The 24374-nt window shown below is 50.2% G+C and overlaps 1 protein-coding gene across 1 annotated transcript in view; it reads left to right on the plus strand.

Annotated features, from left to right (window-relative positions):
- Positions 1-21808: 21808 nt before the first annotated feature.
- The window catches only part of Eip93F (Ecdysone-induced protein 93F), an 88638-nt gene continuing 86072 nt past the window's right edge, over positions 21809-24374 (plus strand). Inside the window, exon 1 of the mRNA XM_086902390.1 lies at positions 21809-22724. The gene's annotated coding sequence lies outside the window, so the exon portion shown is untranslated. The remainder of the gene's footprint in view (positions 22725-24374) is intronic.

A 24374-nucleotide genomic window follows, 5' to 3' on the forward strand; every position in this document is an offset into this window, starting at 1 on the left:
CACGCACACCCCCGGCTGCGCTCCCCCTTCCCACCCTACCCACGTCATTTCGCGCTCTGTGGGGTTGCAAATGCAACCCGCGATGACTGCCATCTATATACCATATATATATATATATATATATATATATATATATATATATATTCCTGGAATGACTGATGAACTGCAACAGCGTTCCTTCTGCGTTACAGGACGTTTCAATTACGCGTCTATCCCTCTCTCTCTCTCTCTCTTTCTCTCTCTCCCTCTTCCCTTTTTCATACTTTGAGCGCGTTTCCACCTCCTTCTCCTCGGTTTTTACGTCCAGATGCGCGGTTGACGAGTGACCGAGAGACGACGAGAAGATTGGCCGAGTGATCCCGATGAGGGCTCGAGGAGGAAAGAGAAGGGAGAGAGAGAGAGAGAGAGAGGAATTTATTACGTCCTCGGGCGCTGCCAACTGCCCCCTTCGCGGTACGTACGGTGGATGGTACAAGTAGTATCCGCGGGATAAGAGGGAAGAAAAGGGAGAAGAGAGAGAGAGAGAGAGAGAGAGAGCGGTCACGGATAATCGGATAAAGTGGAGCGCAGGTGCGGGGGGGAAAAAGCGTGGCGGTTGCCGCGAAAATTGAATCGACTCGGTTTATCTTTCGGCTAATTAATCGGAGGGGGGGGAGAGGCACGCGCCAATTAACCGCTCGTCGACGGCGTTGGACCGACACCGTTTAGGAAACGACGGAGGAGGACGGGCGCTCCTCCATCCCCGTCGAGAACGGGCGTTAATTAACAGGCAGGGTCCGGGCGATGTTGGGAAAAAATTCGCCAACACCGCGCAATTAACGAACGAACGAACGGCTCGATTCCAACGCCGGATTTCGAGGTGGTGGTTGGCGCCTATCCCTCCCCTCCCTCCTCGGTTAATAACGAGCCAACCCCTTTTCCCCAACCACCCTTATCCCTGGACGGAATCTAAATTATTTTTCATTAAGTCGAGTCGAATCGTTCTTACGTTCGTTCGAAAATACGAACCGACCGATATCCCCTCCCCTTCCTTCCTTTCCTCTTCTCTGGAAGAAGGGATCGTTGGAAGGGATCGGACAACGGTTTCGCACACCTGCCGCCTCGCAAAGAGCGCGCACGTTGCGCGCTTTCGACCTCGAACCTAACGCGGCTAAAAATTATCCGCGTTAATTGGGAGGGGAAAAAGCAAAAAAAAAAAAAAAAAAGAGAACCGTGACCAACCGTTGTCGATTCGAAGAAAAAGGAAGGAAGGAAGGAAGGAAGGAAGGAAGGAAGGGGGAGAGAGATCCATCAAATCTATAGCGATCGGGGTACGACATCGGGTTACGAAACCAGTTTGATGGGTTGGAAGAAAGGAGAGAGGAGAGCGGCGATCTACCGTCGGATCGACGGATAGGGCGATCCCCATCCCCTGTAATTTGTTACGCGCGCGTTTCGTCCTTTTCAGATAATTATTATAAATCTTCCACGAGACGGAACACGGCACAGCCGTGTTTTCACGACGTCCAGGAAGCGGGACCTATCATTGGATCCTGGGATCCTGATCGCGGAGCCAGGAGGGCTTTTACGGCGTAAAAGGAACGAAATCGACGAGCACGAAGAAGAAGAAGAAGTAGAAGAAGAACTGGCCGCGAGCGAAACACCTCGATGAAAATTTTCTCTCCGAGCGACACCGAAATTTCCGGTCCGGACGGGCATTGCGTGCATCGCTCGCGAGGAGAGAGAGAGAGAGAGAGAGAGAAAGAGCACACGCGTCGCGTAAATGCGTGGAAACGAGTTTCGAATCATTGAGAACGGCGGCTACTCGGTCGACGGCCGACAAAAAGCAGCAGTACGGGTGCTGCTTCGTCCGCTCGAGAAGGCACGACACGCCGATCGCGAGATACGCACGAAGGGAAGGAAGAGGTTATACGAACTTGTCTATCCAATTTTTCCTACTTTTTTTTCCTTCGATGACAAAAGAAAAATCTTGGCGAACGGTTTGGAAAAAAAATCTTTCGTCGATCGCTTCGATCGAGAGAGATGAATCGTTTTACATTTACAGCCTCGGGTGACCCTGAATGTATGCGTACGCGCGAATCGTACGTTCTCCGCTCGCTTCGCTTTGGGAGAGAAAGAAGAAAAAGATTCGAGAGGAAGAAAATTCCGAAATTCGTTTCGAAAATCGGAACGAAAGGGGGATCTAATAAAATCTTAGTTAGCGAGTTCTTTCTCACCACGACGACGACAACGACGACGACGACGACGACGACGACGACGACGACGACGACGACGACCGTCCATTAATGGCGGCATTATAAACCGCTCCTCGCGTGCATCGGTAAAGAGGTTGAGAGCTCGAGGAGGGGAAGCCGACACCGCGAGGGGAGGGGAGGCGGGTGGCCGATCAACGGAGATGCATGCGAAAAAAGGTGAAATTACGTAAACATCTTGCAAACGACGATTACCACACGCTGGGACTAGCTCGGTGTTCTCGCCTCTTGTGTTCCAGCCGGCTGAAAGAGACCGCTACTCTACGTATACGACATGCATATGCAACCCGCTTAACTTTGCAACCTGCCTCCGACCCGCGTCCTCTTTCTTTCTTTCTTTCTTTCTTTCTCTCTCTCTCTCTCTCTCTCTTTCGTTCGTCGCCCCCCCCCCTCCCCGAAAAAAATTAATACGTAACGTTTCGTCACGAAGTTCGTGGTATCGATCGATCGATACAACGTCTCGACAATTTCCTTTCGCGTTCTCGCTGCTTTCCCGCGAAGATTCGAGAAAGAGAGAGAGAGAGAGAGAGAGAGGGGGGGAGAGGATGGAGAGGAAGGGAATCGGAAGAAGATAGCGCGCGAAAAATTGGACCGATCGTTGCGAAAACGGCGCCGATACCGAACCGAGGTCGTTGGAGTAGTTTGCATGCGATAAATATTAATGCGGCGTGCTCGGTCGTGTAAATATTTGCGATCGACGGGAGCGCGTCGGAACGGACGATAATTGGTCTAATGAATGCATCGATCGATCCGCCGCGCGAAATTTCAAGCGTGGATCGGGCGTGGGGCGGCGACGATCCGGGCCCAAGACATTTTGCTATTCGCCGAGAATCGCGTGGCGCGTACGAGGCGCGCATGTTCGATCGCGGGCGTTGAAGGAAGTAAAACTCTCGAAACGTTTCGTGGTCGAGAGAAGAGAGAAGGTACGTTCTAGTTGGACGCAAAATCGGATTGGAGATCCGTCGAAAAGGGGCGAGCGAGGTGGCCATGCTTGGGTCGTCGGCCATGATTCCGAATTTCGTGCGTGCACCGCGCTTCGGAACCATCCCGGATGGTTTAGAAAGGGGGACTCGCGCTGGCTGCCGGCGATTGGTCGCCTAAATCCACGGCCATGTTTAGCCGCCCGGGCCCCTCCTGTTTAGAAGGGCCTGACGTCATCCTAGCCGAGCTATTCCAAGGCCACGCGTCACCGAAGCGCCGTGAATGACGCGTCTCCGTTCATTTTCGCAGCAAAAACCCATTTTAATTAATCCCGTTGCGCTACACATCCATTGACGCGCGTGCGTATGTGTGTGTGTGTATATATATATTTATTCCCCCTCCCCTCCCCTCCCTCCCTCTCCCCCCCTCGATCGAGAAAAAGATCGGATCGTATCTCGAGGTTGCGCGGCACGCAAAAAAAAAAAAAAAAAAATATCCGAATTATATATTCGAACGAAGGAAGGGATTCGAAGGAACCGATTTTACTTTACTTCGCTTCGCTACCCGATACCCGTTTCGCGTTTTTCCTTTCTTTCTTCTTCTCCTTTATTATTTATTTTCCACGCGACACGAGAGTCGGCTCCGCTCGGGAGTGGCTCCGCGAACGCGCCTTAAGGTCGTGCCATTCCACCACGATCGGTTCGTGTCGAAACGCGGTGGAATATTCGCGTTTATCGTTCGTGTTCGCGATCGTCGTCTCTCTTAAATTGGCGGGACGAGTAGCGAGTAGCAAGTAATCGATCACGAATTGTTCGCTAATTTTGCGCCAACGGCGTGATCGGAAGCGTGAAAAGTAGGTAGGTGGTTAGGATAGGATAGGCGGGTAAGCATGACCTACGCGCGCCAACCAAGTTAATCAAGGCTACCGCGACTCGGAGATTATTAATCGTATCTATTAATAACTTGGCGCGAAAAAAGAAGAAAAAGAAGAAAAAGAAACGATCAGAGATTGTATCCCGTATATAGAGAAGATATCGCTCGAGCGTATCGTATATTCGAAGGTCGAGCCTTCTTTTCCCTTCTTAAAAGCTGGGCTTCTTAAAAATCGGAGGGAAAATTTGCGCTCGGGAAGAGTGGAAAGAGAGGAGATGGCTCTTTCCTTCCTTCGCCTCCAACTAAGTTTTCGAATCGAGATCGAATTCTCTCTTTCTCTCTCTCTCTCTCTCTCTCTCTCTCTCTCTACCCAGAAACCTACTTATCCGTTCCAGCTGCCACCTACTATTGCTACTGTTACCACCACTACTACTCTTACTACCACCACCATCACCACCACCACTCTCCTATCCCGTGCGACCTTCGACATCGCGGAAGTCGTCCGCCTAATCGTCGTATCGTCGTGTGTTTACTCGCCGATCCACAGGATGGACGCGCTTCTATCGTTTTAAATCCGGCTGCCTTCTCTCTCTCTCTCTCTCTCTCTCTCGCAGCGATGAATTTCCTCTCCTCCTCCTCCTTCTCGGTCGCTATCTAATCGCTGGCCGATATCCACCGTAACGCGCCATCGATTTAACGTTCGATAATAGCTAGCGACGATTTCTCTCTCTCTCTCTCTCTCTCTCTCTCTCGCTTCCATCCGCGAAATACTATTGTTCGCGATTCTCGAGCTCACGATACGCGTGCGGTGTACGCGCGGATGTCGTTATAACGGGGGAGGGGGGGGGGATATTACCAGGAGAGAAAAATGAGACACGGAGGAGTAAATTAGTAGAGCGGACGGTGATCGATTGGGAAACGGAGAGAGAGAGAGAGAGAGAGAGAGAGGAGGGGGAGATCGAACTTTGACCGTAATACATGCAAATGGCAATTATTCCGAGTGGTGACTCGGCCGCCGCCGGTGGGTAAGAAGAAATCGTGTCTGCCTAGCTAGCCTAGCTAGCTAGGCTAGCTAGGCTAGCTTACTTTCAAACCGTGGCCGGTGGCTTCAAGGTTCTTAAAACCATTGGTAATGCATTCCAATCGGTCGCTCGAAAGATAGAGAGAGGTTCGGAGAGACGGATTTAGCATTAGAATCTACAAGGACGGCGCGCGGGATAGTCGGTTCGCCGCGTTGAATCGCGAGAGAAACGGCGACGACTACCATGACGAAGACGACTACGAATTCTGCGTATTCTCTCTCTTGAGAGAGAGAGAGAGAGAGAGAGAGAAATACCTTCGCGAGACAAATAAGATTTTATAAAAAGATAGCGCGCGCATAGGCTCACACAACCTAGAAAATAATATATATATATATATATATATAGCTAGCTTCGCTCGAAGGTATATAATATATCTTTAGAGTAAGAGTAAGCGAACAACCGTCTCGTTAGAATTCAACGCTCGCGTTCCCGTAATACGATGAATAATTCCTACAGGCGGAAATTAATTTCGTGCTTTTATTTTTATCTCGTTCCACGATTCGGTGTGTATTATTATTATTGTTATTATTGTTGTACACGTATGGCCGCGTATAATGGCGCGTATCGGTCGAATCGAAAGGGCGAAAGTCCGATCCCGATTTTTCAAAGCCCGATCCCTTTCGACTCTAAACTAGAAAGAATTATAATCCGATCCCTGTTTATTGTGCGATCGATTGTTTTGTATTTTTCTCCCCCCCGTGGGAGAATCGTAATCCTCGTTCGATCGATGAAATCCGACGATCGGTCGTTGTGGAATGATGGAAGGACGATTGTTTTTCTAAAAAAAAAAAAAAAAAAAAAAAAATTGGGGAAGACTTCGAGACGAAGAAGAAGATTCGTTATTCGCGTCGATCGTATTCTAAGCGCGTTAGAATACTCGCTGGTCGCCTAATTCGTGTCGGTCGATCGCGATTACGATTCATTATCCGCGGCCGGTATTGTCCGAGCCGGGGACGTAATAGCAGACCTTTGTTCTTACTACTTATTGTGAAATTGTAACCAACCATCGGCGATGCACACACCGAGCCAGCCAGAACAAAAAGGTGCAACGATCGAGGTTGTTGGAAACGGGCGACGACGACGACGACGACGATGTTGTTGTCCTGGAGTTGTTCTCTTCCAATCCTTCTTTTTCTCGCCCGTCGTACGTCGTCGATCGTCGTCGTCGTCGTCGTCGTCGTACGTTCATCCGATACGCCGAGGGAGGATGACGCGTTCCTCTCTTTCTATTCTCTATTCCCCTAGTCGCGAGCGAGTCGAAACGTTATAACTCGAGCGCGGCTCCCCCCGCCTTCTTTCCTCTCCTCTCCTCTCCTCTCGCGTTTCGAACGAATAAATAAGGAATAAAAAAGAATCGCGGCCGAGCGCGGCGATCGTCTATCCTCCTCCTCCGTCCTCCCCCTCCCCCCTTGGCTACCGGTCCCCGCCGCTTGGAAGACGAGAGCGTAGCTGCGGTTTTCGGTCATCTTTCGCGCTTATTTTTATCCCCTTTTTATTTTTAGCGGTCGAGCGGTGATCGATGAGCGCGCAGTGATCGGTCTCGCCGCCTTTTTTCTTTTCTCTCTCTCTCTCTCTCTCTCTCTCTCCTTTTTACCGCCACGAAACAAATACGTAACACTGCGACGAGCAGTGTCGAGTCGAGTCGAGATTGCACGAGATAATTGACGAATTGAAACCATTAGGAAGCGGCCTTTTCCTTTTTTTTCTTTCTTTCTTTCTTTCTTTCTTTCTTTATCGATTCCGTCCGGTTTCTTCTTATCTCGGCACAAATCTGTCGATTCCGAGATCTCAACGAGATAACGAGATGGCTAGCCGTGGTGGGAATGGGAAAAAATATCGGGCAGTGGGCTAGGAGATGCGTGGAACCGCTTTCGATTCGCGGGAAAAGAAAACTCGTCTCCGATCGAAACCGGTGGAGGAAGAAGGCGCTCTATTCTCGTGGATCGGCGCGCCTTTTACCGCCGCGTAAACAACGAGAAAGGAAAAAAAAAAAAAAAGGAAAAAGACGCCGTTTTTTTTTCTCCACCGATCCTGTTACGTAAACGGAGCGCGTTAAATTGTCGCACGCGTCTCGTTGTTTCGAGCGAAACGTGGAAGAAGGAAAAGAGGAATGGAAAAGAAGAAAGAAAGAAAGAAAGAAAAAAAAAAAGGGAAGAAAAATGGGAGCGAAGCGACACCGAAAATTGATACTTGAGTGATACACACACACACACACACACACACACATATATATGGTATAGAGTTGGTGGACGAGTGGTGGATTATTGGTCGGCACGCGTGAAGCGCTGATTCTCGATAGGCGATCGTGATTGGTTTCTGGCAGCGGTTTCGAGGAGCGGATCGAACAACGGCAAGTAGTGCGGGAAGCGCAGGTCGGTTTCTAAACCGGTCGTCGTAAAAACCAGGCCTGGCCTTCGGGGCGGCCATTTTAGAACGTTCCAACATTTGACGGTTGATGGCGAAGGCCTCGCCATCGTGCCGCCCAATAACCGACCTGTTAATCCGTTATTCATTCGGAGAACGTTCGGAGGAGGACACGCAAAATGGAAGAAGAAACCATTCGTTTCCATCCGTCCTCTTGGAAGAAAGGAAATTCGAGGAAAATGCTTCAAAAAAAAAAAAAAAAAGAAAAAGAAAAATAGAAAATTGTAACCGTATTCGATTCCGAACGAAGGAAGGATCGGAAAGGAAGGAACCCTTTGCGAACGTGTTTCGAAACGGAGCGCGTTTTGATGCGCCTTGGAATACATACGTCTCGTCGATGAGTTGTTGTACGATGGTTGTCGGCTCGAGTTTAACGATTTCGTGGAATGGATCGTGGAAGCGAAGGAAAGGAAACGAGAGGAGAGGAGAGGAGAGGTGAGGAAAGGAAAGGAAACGGTGATTCGCAATTACGCGTTACGGTGCTTATTCACCTTCACCCTTATTATTCCCGGGAACGCGCGCGTTTTTGATCGAGGCGCCCGATTCTCGAGAACGTACGATGAATAAGATGGTCATCGCGTCCGAACGAAGAAGAAATTGACTTAAAATCATCGAGTCCCTCGAACGACGACGATGATATTCGCGGATCCTTTTTTAACCTAATGAGGGATTAGCCTGGATCGGAATCCCTTTTCGACGCAGCAACGATTTGCAACGCGGAGATATAATAATACAGGCGAAAAACCGGTTTTGTTTTCGATTACGTGGCGGCGCATCGCGATATCGGGCGCAAGGATTCGCAACGATCGATCGATCGATCGATCGATAAGTATACCGGTGTGAGCTAACTCGGTGGCGGAAGGGAAGGAGAGGATCCATGGGTGAAAAACGGTGGACAGAAGGGGAAACGTCGGGGGCCCGGTTTTTACTACGGCCAACCGGTCGCGTCGTTGGAACGCTTTTCGTGGAATCGCGATAAACGGCACCGGCTGAAATATCCCGATTTAATTGCAGCCGAGATTGCGGCGAGGAGAGATCGGCAGATGATTTGATTCCTGAGCGCCGAGCTTTCGACAGTTTCAAGAGCTTCGAAAACGAAACAAGAGCGTTTCGTTCCACTTGCCGAAAGACAATCCAACAAGATCGACGGATTCGGCGTCCTCGGCCGAAGCTAAGGCGCCTCGTTCGCCTTTTGTGCTTAACCGCAGTCGAGTGTGTATCCAGCTGCGAGGAGTTGCGATCATTTGCATATTTATCGCACGCATCGAGCCAGTTCCGCAACGTGAGTAAGTTAGTTCCTCCGTGGAGGAAGCTCAAAATTCGTCGATCTCTGGCAGGTTTCGATGGGAAAGCCGAAACCGAGCTCGACTCGAACTCGATTCCATTTTTCGAAAACGTTTCGAAAAGTTAGAAGAAACGTATATATATATATGTAAAGCGATCGATGACCAAAAAAAAAAAAATGCGAATAGCGCCTGCATCTGGATCGAATCGTAACCGAGAATAGTGGATGCATCTGCACGCGTAATAAACGGCCGATTCGAGATCCTCGGGGAGGAATCCGAAGAGGAGGAGGAGAAGGAGGACGTCGTTGGAGAGAAAGGCGTTAAAATTTCACGACCATCTATCGCGACAGAGGGTCGTAAAAAAAAAAAAAAAAAAAGAGATTGAAACCATCGATCTCGAAGGCATCGCGCTCTCCTCTCCTCTCTTTCTTCCTCGCCTCGTTCCACACTCGACTTTTCGTCGAAACGAATCTTTCGCCTCGATGAAGATGGGCGTTTTTAAAAATTTTCCTCTCCTTCCCCCTCCCTCGTTCTCTCCCCCTTTGCTCGTTCGCGCTCCCTGCACATTTCGGTATTATTCGATAGCCTTCGACCTTGGTTGAAATCCTTTGTCGATGGATTTCGACTCGATGCGAGCGAGCGAGCGGTATCCCGGCAGGAAGTGGATAACGAAGACAAAGAGGCACGGGACGCAGCGTGGAGACGGAAGACGGAGGAACGCGGCATGGCACGACCACCACCATCGTCGTCGTCTTCGTGTTCGTCTTCGTCGTCGTCGTCGTCTTCGTCGTCGTCCAGGTACGAACGAGGCAGGCAGGCAGTCAGTCGCAGTATTTGGGACAAGGTCAGAAGGTTCCGCGCTCCCCGGCTTCGAGACGCTGAGAGCACAGCGCAGAGAGCTGCACGCTGCACTTTCACTTTGCCTCTACTGCCGCGTGCATCGGCCAATTGCCGAGTTTGCGGACGATACTCGCCGACCCCTCACCCCTCCCCGCCGTTTCAACCTCGCCGCTCGTTCCATCTCTCTGCTACTTTGTACTTTCGATCGAATGCAATTCCCGTTTCTTCTCCTCCCCGGGAAAACGGATAAAACGTTTTCGAGACGAAACGAGACGGGCACGGCTTCGTAACTTGGAAAAGTTTCGCAGCCGTTGATTCGTAAACGAGGCCGGCTCGCGGTTATTTGTAAACGACGGTGATAACGTAAGCGGTGGCACGCATTCGCATGTAAATTGCGCAGCCCGACACACACCGCAAAGGCCGGCCAACGACACTTGGACGACGAAACCCGCGTTGGATGACGAACGCTCGTTTCGATGGTAACTTTTTTTTCCTTTTCCTTTTTTTTTTTTTTTTTTCCCTCGAGAAAATTCGATACCGCGCGTTCCGACCGATCAACAAAATCAATTAACCGCGGTCGTGACAAACGCGATTGTTCGTCGTACCAAATATTAACGCGTATACCGAAGTGCAAAGATGAGGGAGGGGAGAGAGAGCAGATATCGCGCGTTTCGTAAATTCGATTATCGTTTACGTATTGGGAGAAATGAAAAAAAAAAAAAAAAAAAAAAAGAAAAGAAAAGAGAGAGAGAGAGAGAGAGAGAGATTTTACATTTTACATGCGAGAAAAGGAGAAAACGTCCGATCTATTAATTTATACGATCGACTCGAATTCGTTGAGCGAATATATACGTATACATATATATATATACGAGGATGGAAGGAGCGACGAAGATGGACGATAGATAAAGCACGTTCATCTATAGACGCTCTATAGCGCGCGCGCGCGTGTGTGTGTGTGTGTATCTAGTTGGCAAAGTCGAGAGAGAGAGAGAGAGAGAGAGAGAGAGAAGCAACTCTCGGTAAGTTTCTCGCACGCGTTCGCGTTAAAATTTCCTTTCTTTTCTTTCTTTCTCTCTCTCTCTCTCTCTCTCTTTCGCGATGAATCGCGAACACGATCGAATCGCGAAAATCGACGATCGAATTCGCCGAACGAGCTTTGACGAACGAATTTTGACGATATTATATTAGACGCGATTTGAAACGGCGTCAATTGACCGTCCCATAATTAAAACGCGTCCTGTACCGGACGGTTATAAGACGGTTTGTAGACGGTGGACTGCGCATCTACACTTGTCGTCCTCCGTAGAGGTAGAGGTAGAAGAAACGGCGGGAATATACGGTGTGTACATATATATGTGTGTATGTGTGTGTGTGTGTATACACACATACAATGTATTTTTGCGCGCGACAACATCGTCTGGTTACTGCACATTCGCTTTCGTAATATCGCGCCCCGTAAGTACGCGTTCATTTGCAACTTAACGGCTCGTTACAGCATATATCGTGTCCAATTCCCCGAGATTTCATTTCTGTCCGGTTTCAACGCAGCGGCAAAGCAAATTTTTCCCCAAGACTGAAACGACGCATCGAAGCTGCATCGTTGCCGCGTTTTATATTTGCAATGCTAACCGCCACGTTTTTATCCAATTTGCATAAAGTGCACGCAAATCGGATACATTTACAGATACGATCGACGCGCAAAGTCGATTAAACGCGAGCGGCATATGTATCAAGAAATATAAATATCTCTCCCCCAAGAGCGTCCGATTACCGGTAGGTAGGTTTCCAACCACCGATATCGATGTAGCCAACGCGTGGCGAAGAATTGGCCAGAAGCCCGGAAGAAATACGGTTTGCCGAATGAAAAATCGAAAGCGACTCTCTGTTTGCGGACGAGGTTTGAGACGAGGCGAGGCGAGGCGAGGCGAGGGCGAGGTGAGGCAAGGGCGAGGCGAGGCGCGCAACGCCTAGAGAGAGAGAGAGAGAGAGAGAGAAATAACGGAGAGAAACGAGAAGCGAGGTGGTGCAGAGAGGAGAGCGGAAGAGAATGAAAGAGAGTGAGAGAGAGAGAGAGAGAGAGAGAGAGAGAAGGCACACGGTTGCTGTCCAGCAACGGGTCTGACACAATGGGCATTGAAAACAGAAAATAAGCGGCATTGTTCGGCGCTTTTCAGAATCGATATTTGCGAATACAGCATCGACGCGTGTCGCGAGTGCGCGGCTCGGTGATTTAAAGCAAAGATTAAAAATAAAGGGGACACGCGTCGAGTTTCCGTCGATCCCCGTTGCATCGAGCGCGCCTTTGTTAAAGCGCCTCCGGCAGACGCCGTTACCGTGAGCAAGCGCGCCCAAAGTAGCCACCCGCTACGTATTTTCCGATATATATATATGTGTGTGTGTATATATATATATATATATATATATATATATATATATATATATATATATACGCGATCAACAGTCCGCGTGAACCAACAACAATCGTGCTTGTCGATCGTTTCGTTTCGTATCGAACCGGCCACCGGCAAACCACCACCAACTCGTGCCTCGTTTCTTCCGTTTCGTTTCGTTTCGTTTCGTTTCGTTCCGTTTCGTTCCGTTCCTTCGCGCGTCTCGTGCACACGCGCACCTTCCCCGCTTCGTTTCGATTCGGATACGAGACTTGTTGTATACGTCGAGTGTCGAACGCCGACCTCGTTTCGTGGATCAACGTATCGACGCACGAATTTCAACCGGCTTCTTCTTCGTTCTTTTCCAATATTTTACCAAAAGCTTTTTCCCAATCGCGCGACCAACCTTACCTCCTTCTGGATCAATTAAGAGAGACTCGAACGGCGGAACGAATGATTTCCCGGATTTTTAGATTTTTTTTCGATTCGATTCGAAACGAAGAGAGAATATATTCGTTTTTTTTTTTTTCTTTTTTTTTTTTTTTTTTTCATTTATTCATTTCGAATCGATCGTATTTCGAAATCTTCGACTCGATTATAGGCGATAGACGAGTTCTCTGTCTCGCGTTCTCTGACGAGCAAAATTAGAGAAAAGGTTGAAACGCGTCCTACACGAGGATCACGCGGTGGGGTTTTCAAAGATTGCGCGCGAGAGAGGGATAGGGGGGAAGGGAGGAGGGGAGGGGGAGGGGACGGGAATCGGGCGAGAGAAAAGGAGGGAAAGTGGGAAGGAGAGGGGAGATGAGGAGAAGAAGAGAAAGAGAGATATCGTTCGGTCGGAGTTAGCACAGCGATCCAGCGACTTGATCGATCGGCACGATCGTCGTCCTTGAAGTGGTCGACGTCTCTCTCGGCGTATACGCGGAGAATCGAAGGAAGGAAGGAACGAACGAACGAACGAATAAACGAACGAAGGAAGGAACGAAGGAAGAGACGCGTAGTAAAAAAGAAGGAAAGGAAGGAAGGAAGGAAGGAAGGAGAGATGGAAGGAACGAGCGTACGTAGGAGATGGAAAGCCTCTCTGCCTCTGTCCCGATCTACCGGCAACCTACGACACACAACTCGAGTTAGAAGTTTCTTTGTCGCGTTAGCATGGCGGCATTCGGCGGTGCACATGCCGCGGTCTAAGCAAGATGGCCGTCTCTCCTGTCGAAAGGAGGGGTCGAGAGGAACCGGGGACACGGAGGCAGATGGGGAAAGGGGGACGAATTCAGGCTGTTGGAGGCCGCCCGGTTCCAACTCGCGTTAGAGAACACTCGAAGATTATTACTCGCGCGCGCGGAGCCGGCCGCCGCGTGATCCTCAGGCATCCGCGCGATAAATCCACACCGCGCGCCGCCTCCTCTCCTCTCCTCTCCTCTCCACTCCACTCCACTCCACTCCACTCCTTTTATCCGACCACCGCCCTTTCCAACCACCACCCAAGTTTTCCAACCCGACTCCAACTCGAATTCCCAACACCCCTCTTCCTCCATCTCTCCCTCCGAGGATACGAATACGAATCCTTGATCCGTTTCTTCCCCTCGAGCCGTTACAAGCGCCCATACCGATCTCTCTCTCTCTCTCTCTCTCGTCGATCTCCCTTGCCATTACGAATACGTTTGCTAACCGTATCGTATCGTATCGTATCGTTCGATTGATCGAGGATCGAGGAAAGTTTCTCGAAAATTCGAAAAAGTTCGAACGCTCGAGCGTTCCGACGAGATTTTTTTAGTACTCGGATTAGTAGTTTTCCGGAGCGGGGGAGCGGGGGGGAGGGAGGAAAGGCATCGATCGTCGCATCGATCCAAACAGCGGAAGAAGCGCTTGTTGCACCGTTGCTTTCGAACGGTTGCTTTCCGAAACGCGTCGTCGTCGTTTCCGCCACTTTCTTAAATTAAGAGAGGAAAGGAACGAAGAAGAGAGGCGTAATGTAATAATACGCCGCGCGATCGTAAGGGTTTCGAGGAACGGAGAGAGAGAGAGAGAGAGAGAGAGAGAGAAGAGAGAAAGAAAGAAAAGAGAGAGGGAGACGAGGCGTTTAGACGAGGAGAGACGACGGAGAGACGACGTCTCGTTGGAAAGACGCGCGCGATCGGTTTTAAAGAACGCGAACGCGAGGGGAACGTGTGCGGTAAAATTTCACGGCAAAACAAGTTACGTAAATTGTCCGCGGACTACGGAGTTAAAATGCGTCGTAAAAGATCGTTCCTAAAATTACCTATTACGCAACAAGGACTATGTCTTGAATTGAAACTGTCGAGTGTTACAAACGCGTAATCAATTCGTTGTTGACGTGGCGCGGAAAATTCGCATAGCCACGGGCGAGAATAACGAGCCGATGATGATTTGCATTTAACGCGAGGCCTAAAGGCGTCGATCATCCGAAACGATCGTCCGTATCGATGCTTTATTATGCGCGTGGTATTGGCAAGTATCGAGATTCGATTGGCAAACGAGGGGGGGAGAGAGAGAGAGAGTGAGGGAGGGGATACTCGATGGAATCACGGAAATATGGACGATGCGATGTCCGCGTCGGTCGGTCGGTCGGTCGGTCGGTCGATCGATCGGTCGGTCGGTCGGTCGATCGGTTCAAAGATCGGCGCATCCGTTCGTTCGAACAAGAGAATCGAATCGAGAGATGCCTGCGTTGTACTATTATTATTACTACTACTACTATTATTACTAACTATTATTATTACTACCACTATTAGGTCGGAGGAGAGGCGTCACCGGTGTCACCACGGTGTCGCGAAGTGTCTCGAAGAAATTGGACGCGCGAAGGGCATTTCGTAACCGTGGCGACTAGATAGACCTCTCTCCCCTCCTATCTTTCGGTAGGTAGATGGAGCGAAAAAGATGGAAGAGGAAAATCTCGACGGTTCCAAAGGTTGTATTTTCTACATCCGCGTATTATATGCGCGTATCCGAATCGTTTTTTTCGTCGACGCTTTTCGAAACGAGACGCCCGTTGTTCCCACGGATCCCTACTCGCAGGAAATAATCGACGATTGTTCTTGCGCGATTATTCTTTCTTTCGCGAGACGAAAAGCGAAACTCGAGCCGGAAAGTGGAAAAAAAGTTGGAGATCGACGAGCACCTCCTCCGCGAGGAAGGAGAAGGAGGTGGTCGGGGAGGAAGATTGGGGAATCGGAGAAGGATTCCCTTTTTAACGAGCGGCCGTCGCGTGGAAGGTAGACGAGCGAGCGAGCGAGCGAGCGAGCGCGCGTGCGGAGTGGTTTGTGCCACTGACTTGGCCAGTTCGTTTCTAGGACAGCTAGTTTTTCACGCGATTTTCGCGCGATACTAGGCGCTCCGCGCCTAACCTATACCGAGGCCTGGCCTAACCTTCTTTCTCGCTCGCGATGAAATTGCGATCGGTGCTCGCGATAAATGCATCGCGGCAACCTGGCAGGCCGGTTAAATCGAGCCGCCGTGCAGTTGCTACAAACTACGACACAGGACGCGGCGGCCACGATTTTTCTCGTTCATCGAGCGCTCGTACTCCCCTTCGAATCCCCATCGACGTGCACGTTTACGTAATTCAAGGCTTTTCGATCGAATGACGAGCCGAGGAAAAATGCTATCGTCGAGTCGATACATCCGCTTCGATCTCTTTCTTCCAAAGATAAAGCGCTCGCGCTCCCTTTACTCTCCCCTCCCCCTCGACGAGTTCCAATTTCGTTTCGAATCTCGAAGAGCCTGCCACCCCAGCCTGCGATCGATGGAAACGAGATTAATTTCCGTTCCCGTCGAAAACCTATCTAAAACCTGCGAAAGCAGGGAGAGGCAGAAGGAAAGCTGCGGGGGAGGAAGAAGAAGAATTCGAATTCACCGAATTTCGAAGAAGGTCGCGCGCCAACCTCTCTCTCTCTCTCTCTCACGCACGCACGCGGTTGAAACACGAGATGGAGGGAGGAGAGGAGCGGTGCTAATCCCTCGTCCGCCTCCCCGCGCGAGAGGGAATAGAGAAGTGTATATGGCATAGCCATATAGAGGCAGCAGCGGCCGAAAGAAGAGAGGACAAACCGGTGATGCGTTTCGGTGCGTAGCGGTCGGTCGGATTGCAGTCGATCTCGAGCGTGCATGTGGGCAGTCGCGCGCGCGCGCGCGTGTATACGATCGCGTGCTCTCGCCCGTCGATCCACTCGCGATCCAACGTGGGGAGAGTAGTGTGAGAACCGTCTGTGTGTGCGCGCGCGCGAGTGTGTACAGGAGTATGTGGCACAAGGCCGACATTAGCATCTCTACCGGTATACTCCCTACCATTTCGCGTAGTAGTCGTCGTCGTCGTTGTAGTCGTCGTCGTCGTCGTCGTCGTCGTCGTCGTCGTCGTTGCCGTCGTCGTCGTCGTCAGGACACAACTCTATCCGCAGAAACCTGTATCCCGGTTATCTCGCGAGAACGGCGTCGCCATCGTGAGAAGGCGAAGGACCTCCTTCCATCACTACCATCTTCGCCCTCTCCCCCCTTTCAACCCCCGTTCACGGATATTTTCGAAATGGATATGATCCTTTCGAATGGAGGACGACGATTTTTCGACCGACCCCGAGCTCTGATAACCGGGGCCATCTCTATCCCGGTTATCCCGGTCCCGCGACACGATCCGTGGAACAAGGGAGAGGGAAAGAGGAGAATGTATTCTTTGTTTCCTCGCTGCACTTTTCGTGATACGTTCCGCGCTCGTATTATTGTCGTTGAAACCGTAAAAACCGGAGATTTCCCTTCCTCCCATTTTCCTCCAATTTCTCGGATAACTTTTTCCCACTCTCTCTCTCTCTCTCTCTCTCTCTTTATATATATATATATATGGAACGTATACATAGTTTCTCGATGGATCGTTCGATTAATAGAGCGTCACGGTAGCGCGACCATGCGCGACCACGCACAACGAGTTTCGAGAGAGAGAGAGAGAGAGAGAGAGAGGAGGGTGGGAGGGGGGGACGCGCGGAAATTTCGCTCGAGGATTTCCAGGTCGCGGTGGTGATCGACCGTCCGTTGACGAATCGAGACGAGAAGAAGCGCGCTCCACTCTCGAATCCGCTGGAAGGAATCCGCTTCCATCGAGTAGCCCGATAAGTAATGGGGTATCGAGTGACACGTTAACCTGGATGACCGGTATGCACCGCGCTGAAAACTCGCACGTTGAGCTTAGCCGCGAATTGGCGAGATTCTAGCGCGCGCACGTTTCATCCTCCCGGGTGAAACAGTAGCGGCGGCCGGATGTGTTCTGAACGAGCATTTCTCTCTCTCTCTCTCTCTGTGTGTGTGTGTGTGTGTGTGTCTCCGTTTCCAAAGGTGCCGATCGTCTCGAGAAATCGGGCGACAACGATTCGAACGAGCAAGAAAAAAACTGGTCGCGTGGCTCTGTGACGAGAATCTTAACAATACGGTAATTTTTTTCTATATTCTAGCTTCTGCCATCGGTCGCTTCTGCGGGAAACTCGGCTCGAACTCTTACCATTCTTCCTTTTTTTTTCATCCCCTCCCGACCGCGGTTCGTTAACTTTTTATCACCGTGGAGAGAAAGAGAGAGAGAGAGAGAGAGAGAGAGAGAGAGAGAGATAGAGAAGGAAAGCAATGCGCGCTCGAATTGTATCGATCGCTCGATCCAAGCTATTCGTCGCGCTTTAAACCGGACTTTTCATTAGGTTTCGAAATCGTCGTCAGTTTATCATATATATATTTATATATATATATATATGTGTGTGTGTGTGTGTGTGTGTGTGTGTGTGTGTGTGTGTGTGTGTGTGTGTGTGTGTGTGTGTATACATGTATGTACGTACGTGCGTACATACATACATATATACGCGATTGGATTTGGGATTCGAGGTGGAATCCTGGAAAGAAAAGGAGAGAAGAAGAAGAAGAAGAAGAAAAGAAAAGAGAAGAAAATGGGAAATTAGAAAGGAGCGGAGGAAAGTTTTTCGAGGAACCGGAGCGCGTGTCGCTGCGAAACGAGCATAATATCGGGCTGCGTTATCGTTGGATGCACTTTGGGCTCGCAATTCGGTGCCCCACTCAACGGTACAAAGAGTTCGTTTACCCCGTTTAGACGTGTGAGCGAGGCCAGCTGCTATCGGTCGATTCATGCGCGACATTCGACGAGAACCGACCGAGACGGCGAGAAACCGGCGGCGGGGAGGGGAGAGGGAAGGCCGGGAGAGCGACGAGATAAAGCTGAATTTAAGGCGCGATCGGGGACCCTCTCGAGAACAAACAGAACTGCGCGACGTCTAGACGATCGTCGCAGATATACAGGGTGTTAATAAATATCGGGGGACATTTTTCCCGGATCGATTGCACGCGTCAAAACAACGCGAGCGCGGCCTGTCGAGGGTCTGTCTAACGAACCTCGCTCGCCATTTCGATCGTTTTTCGATCGTTTCGTCGAACCTCGCCGAGCTACACCGAGATTACTCGCTACACACCTCGCAACCAATCGCAACCTCAAGCAATAACCCCGACTCTCGCGACCCAACTCTTCGCGCTCGATTCGCGAAACAGGAACGTTTCGAGGAAACGACGAAGAATTATTTTCGAAAATCGACAAAATATGTATTCTCGACCTCTGGATCGAGAGCTTGGATCGGAAAGAAAAGTGTTCTTTTCCTTTTCTTTCGTTCGAGAAATTTCATCACTGGATGCATCGCGAAAAAACAGCAAGTTCCTTCGTCGAGGAAAACGTTATCTCGATCTCGCGATTTGCTCGGTTTTCTCCCCCCGAATCAATTCCGTAACTCGCCGCCCTCTCTCCCCGCCTCTTCCTTGCCGGACGTTCCTTTTTTTCCTTTCTTTTTCTCATTTGACATTTGAAATTTTATCGACCGATAAGATCGGGGAGGGAAGCGAGGAAGTCCAAGTCTCCCCGGATATTTGACGGAGGAGGAGGAGGACGATTTATTTTCGGATCGGCGAGAAGTGAACGCGAAAGCGGTTCCCCTCGGCCTCCGTGCGAAGTAACGGAGAGGAAGAGCCGCGTGGGAGGCGATTCCGTACACGCCGGGAAACCAGTTTCTCGTTTTGACGTGCCGGCAAAAAAAAAAAAAAGAGGACAGGGGAAAGGGAGGTAGCGGAATGAATCCATCCTGTAGGACGGACGCGCGCACAGGTGATCGATCGGCGATCACGAGTTGGAATCGGGTGGCGGTAGGACGAGGTGGCGTTGTAGGCGCAACGCGATTCCACGGCCACGGATTCCCCCGTATATACGAGTCGAACGAGTGTAACGAGATCCCGAGGCAAATAAATAAAAGTGGAAGATGGCAGGCAGGGCTACCGCAACTCGTTGGTTCCGAGTCACGCGAGAAGACGATAGATCGATCGAGCTCCCGATTTCGAACACGCACGCGTATTTTCTTTTCGCCGCGCGATATTTGATTGCTGGCAATGCTTGATACACGCGATTAATTCGTAACTCGTCGAGATAAATTTCGGCCAACTTTCGATCGGGATGCGAGGCGTTGCATCGCGCCACGGCTACGTGGGGAGCGGCGTGGACACGGCGGTGACATTGCGCGGACACGGTGAAATGCGGAGGGTGTCGGAATGACGTTATCATCGCCGAAATAGCGTATCGGATAAGGTCGTCCCTCGGACGCGTGGCCGATGACGCGCGCGCGTCTGTTCTCGATAGAATTCGATTAATCCGGCTTACGACGATCGTTGGGTCGTATGCGTCGATGCGGCGGGGGCGTCTTTATTCTCCTCTGTAATTAATTCGGTCCTCCCCGCCTCTCCTCCTCTTCCCCTCGACCAAAATAACGACGCAATCTTATCGAGCGGCGGACAACACGTGAGCACTTGCGAGCTGCCTGTCAGATAACGAGCTCGTATTTTGGTAGACGTATGTATGTATATATATATATATATATATATATATATTTATTTTGTATAAACGTGCCGATAAACGACGCCTCCTCTCTCTCTCTCTCTCTCTCTCTCTCTATCTCTCTTCACGATTTCGAACGAAACGAAAACGTGCGCGATTACTCGGCTTTTTTACCTTTTTTTCTTTTTAAACCTGTTCGCACCTGTTATCTGCTGCGATCGATATTGGAGAGATTCGCGTTCGACAATATATACGTGTATAAATAGTTTTTCAATAGAAGGGATTATTATCGATAAAAGTGAAAAACTTTTCAACTGATTCGAGGGTAATCTTTAACCGGTAATCTTGGATCGATATCATCGCTCGTTTGGTGCGAGCGAGCGAGGGGAAAGGGGAGGAAAAAAAAAAAGAAAAGGAGAGAAAAATTCTGGAAACGGGATAAGAGGATAGATCGTAGAGTCGGGATCCGTATCTGCGTGTTTTTTTTAACGCGTGTCATTGACATCGCGTTCTTCCTTCCTTTCTTTCCTTTTTAAACGGATCCTCGCTTCTTTCCGAATAAGTAAAGTTATTATTCGCTTTTATTTTATTGTTGTTGTTGTCGTTGTTGTTGTTGTTGCGTTGATCATCCTCGTCCCCTGCCTTCCGAAATAATAGCGCGTTATCGAGAGCTCGTCCTCGTGTCGACGAGAGAGGACGAAAACAAAGGCCAGAGATCTACGCGTGAGGCGCGCGTGTTTTCAACACGCGGGAGACGAGACGCGATTTAAAGGGAGAGAAGAGGAAGAGAAAGAACTTCTGTCCCCGAAGTTGGACACGGTCCAGATAGATCGAATCTTCTTCGAGTCGTGTTCGATAGTCGCGATACGATCGACGACGAGGATGTTACGACATCGCGCGATAACGTCGATCAATCGGTCGCTGCGTAAATTTCGTTATTATATTTTATTTATTTATTTATTTATTTATTCGTTCATTCATTGAAAACGAAACGAGAACGGACGAGGAAGATAAAGTATCGAGCGGGATCGCGGAACACGATAAAGATTAGATCGAGATCTCGTTTTAATAAATAAGTCTCGAGTAAACGATCGAAACAAATGGATCGAGCGTACGATTCGTACGCTCGTATTCGTTCGAATTGTGACGAGAAAAAGAAAAAAAAAAAAAAAACGAAAAACTTTTTTACCGAAAAAGAAAGAAATTCGCGAGCGAAAAGACATCGAGATCGCGAACGAGACGTCCGATTTGCAGAGAGAGAGAGAGAGAGAGAGAGGGAGAGAGGGGAGGAGGGTCGCCGAATTTGGACCAGCCTGTAGCTCGGAGGAGTGAGGCAGGTTAGTGAATCGACGGGTGTTATCTGGATGCACGGAACGTGCAGGCGGCCAGTACGGAACAACATGTCCGAGTCAGCGAAACAGAGACACTTTAAGCAAAGCTGGCGAATCAGCTTCGCGGCCGGCGCTTAAACTGCACTTTCCACACGCACGAGGTGCAGTCTCTTCCTCCGGCGTGCACGCGATACCCGAGTTGAAGCGAGCCACCGCTCTCCAACGGTCTCCAACGCCGCCCTAAACGGTCCATTTTCGCTGCAAGCCAAGATCCAGGGACGTGTGTGGTGTCGTTCGAGTCGCCGCCGAATAAAAGTGTGTTGGTTGGTTAAGAAATCGCGCGTGTCTAGACGCTGACGATTTTCCTCGAGCTGACTCGAAGGAAAAATTCTTCTCTTATCTCTCCCCCTCTCGCCCTTCCCTTCCTCCCCCTCCCCCTCCTCCCCCTTCCCCTCCCCCCTCCTCCCCTTCCCCTTCCCCTCCCCCCTCCTCTTTATTTTCATCCCCGACCTGGTTGGCGAGCGATCGTTGCAATTTGGCGCAACAACAACAACCGGGATGGATTCTCTCCTGGTTGTTCGCGCGAATTCGATATCGAAGCGTTGAAAATTATTTATCGGATATATAAGCAGATAACCCTTTTTAACAGCGAACGCTTATCGTTTATCGGATGATACTTAAAGTGCGATATCCATCCAAGTGCAGTTTTCTCGTATTGTGTTGAGCGAGGAGGATTTTTCGTTTCGTTTCGGAAGAGGAGAGCGAGCGAGCGAGCGAGCGATCGGTGTTGCCGAATTATTTATATATTATCATCATTGTTGCACTCTTCGTTCTCGACGACGAAATACCGATTTTCCGTGGAGTGTTGAAAACGGAAGGGGAGTACCGATAAAAAATAAAAGTAACAACAAGTATCGCGTGTGTATCGAAACTTTGCGTTCGAAAAAAAAAAAGGAAGAGAAAGAAAGAAGAAGGAATCGATCGGTTGGTCGGAATCGGAGCGGCGGAATCTCGGGAACGGTGTCGCCTCGTCAACCTCGTCCTCGCACGCCTCCTCGGTGTGCGTCCGCTCGTTAAACTCGTCGTGTGTACAACGCGGCTTGCACGAGAGAGTATCGATCGACCGGGGGGGGATTATTTTTATCGCGATCCCGTGAATTCCACGGGTTTTCGTAGCGCGCGCGCGGTGCCGGAAGACGAAAAGACGCGTGTCGGATGGTCTCGAACAAGTCGCCGCGTCTACGATATTACAGCTTTTCCAGCTCGCCGCGATTGCACGATCGAAGGCGTTCAACGAACGAACGAACGAACGAACGAACGAACGACTTCCTGTGAAAAAGGTGGAATTTTTACCGGGTGAGGTGAGAGGGGCTCCCTCGGTTTCGGAAGCCTGTGAAACCTTGAAGCCTTGAGGCTCGCGCAGCTGTGCACACTGCGTACAGGCGAGAATCGGTGAGTACATTGTTGCAACTTTTCGATATCTTTCTTTCTTTCTTTCTTTCGAATCTTTCGAGGTCGAGAAGTCGAGTTTCGCGCGAAATCGTTCGATGGAATCGAATAAAGTAGTCGAATGTAAGCGTAAGTTGGGAAAGTTTCCATGTTAACGGTGATCATGATGATAACTTATAATAACTTATAATAACAATAGCAACGATGAACGGATTTTCGACGCTTTTTCCTTTCTCTTTCTCTTTTTGTTTTTTCTGCGAACCGAAAGAGATGGGATAAGAGAGATAAGAACGTTTCCGCGCTCCTACGCCGAAAAATAAGACGGCGTTGAGGCCGACGTGATAAAGAGTTGCATCGAGGCGGGAGGCGCGCCGATCAATCCGATTTTACGCGTCAAGATTGGAGAGAGATGTCGCGTGCAGCCGCGTTGGCTTATTATCGGAGTATTGACTCACCTGACTGTATCGCGGGTGAGTCAGAGGCGGAATTGTCGTCGTGGTGCGATGCATCGGTGCATTCGGCTCGCTCGCGAAATAGGAGAAACGGGGGCAGGGGAAGAGGCGTGGAAAAAAAAGAAAAGAAAAGAAAAGAAAAGAAAAGGAAAGCGAAGGAAAAACGAAAAAAAGGGGGGAAGGAACACGCTCGTGACGTGAATCGCGCGCGACGATACACTTTTTCTCTCGATATTTTCGCCCCTCCTCCCCCCGCGAATGGCCCGGTTCCCGCACGCCCGACCATTCACCCACCCCCTCCTCCTCCCCCCCCCCCTCGATTCCGTGTATATCCCTGTTAATACACGTGTGCACAACGCCGCGAGTTGGTACGCGTTGAGATAGGTCGTCGCGTTCGCTGGGACAGAGGACGCTTTGTTCCAAGAGTGCCTCGAGCGCGTAATCACCGCGCCGGACCCGCTCTTCCTGCGCGTTATGCGTGCTGCTTCCATCTCCCTCTCCCTCTCCCTCTCCCTCTCCCCCCCCCTCTCTCTCTCTCCTCCCCTTTCCACACGCAAGAAAATCGTAATATCGATTGTTTCGTCCCTTCGAAAAAGTTCGAAAATAAAATTTGTGAATTTTCCGCGAGGAATTCGAAATTCTCGAATTACCTCGAGAGAGAGAGAGAGAGAGAGAGAGAGAGAGGGCCGCGATTCGTGAATCAGCCGGTAGCGCGCACAATATAATACGAGCGCGGAGAGTGCGAGCCATTGAAAGGCAGCGAGGCGAAGGGAGAGAGAGAGAGAGAGAGGAAGAGGGTGGTGAAACTAAAAAGGATAAAAAGAGGAGGAAGAGGGAGGGAGCGAGAAAGAGAGGAGGAAACGAACGGGAACGTGAACGCGAACGAGAGTGAGAGCTTCGGGGAGCAGCAGCAGCCGTATTTTCGGGTGACCGTGGCCCTGCCCTCGGGACTGGATTCGATCGTTTGTGTGCCACTCGGTGCATTCTACCGACGGCCGCACACACACACGTACATAGCGCGTACACACCGATGCATTTATATTTGGCCGAGAGAGGAGGGAGAGTGGGTTCGGTGGTTTCGAACTCGACTCTGCGTATGTGCATGCGTACGAGTCTGCGTGACACACGCGTGCATACGCGCCATGGTTTTTGCATGGGGAGGGGAGGGTCAGCGGTTTCGTCGCTTTTATTATTCGGCACT

This window comes from Apis florea, unplaced genomic scaffold, assembly GCF_048593485.1.
Source record: "Apis florea isolate Af1SG1 unplaced genomic scaffold, ASM4859348v1 contig_2272_pilon, whole genome shotgun sequence".
Taxonomy (NCBI): domain Eukaryota; kingdom Metazoa; phylum Arthropoda; class Insecta; order Hymenoptera; family Apidae; genus Apis; species Apis florea.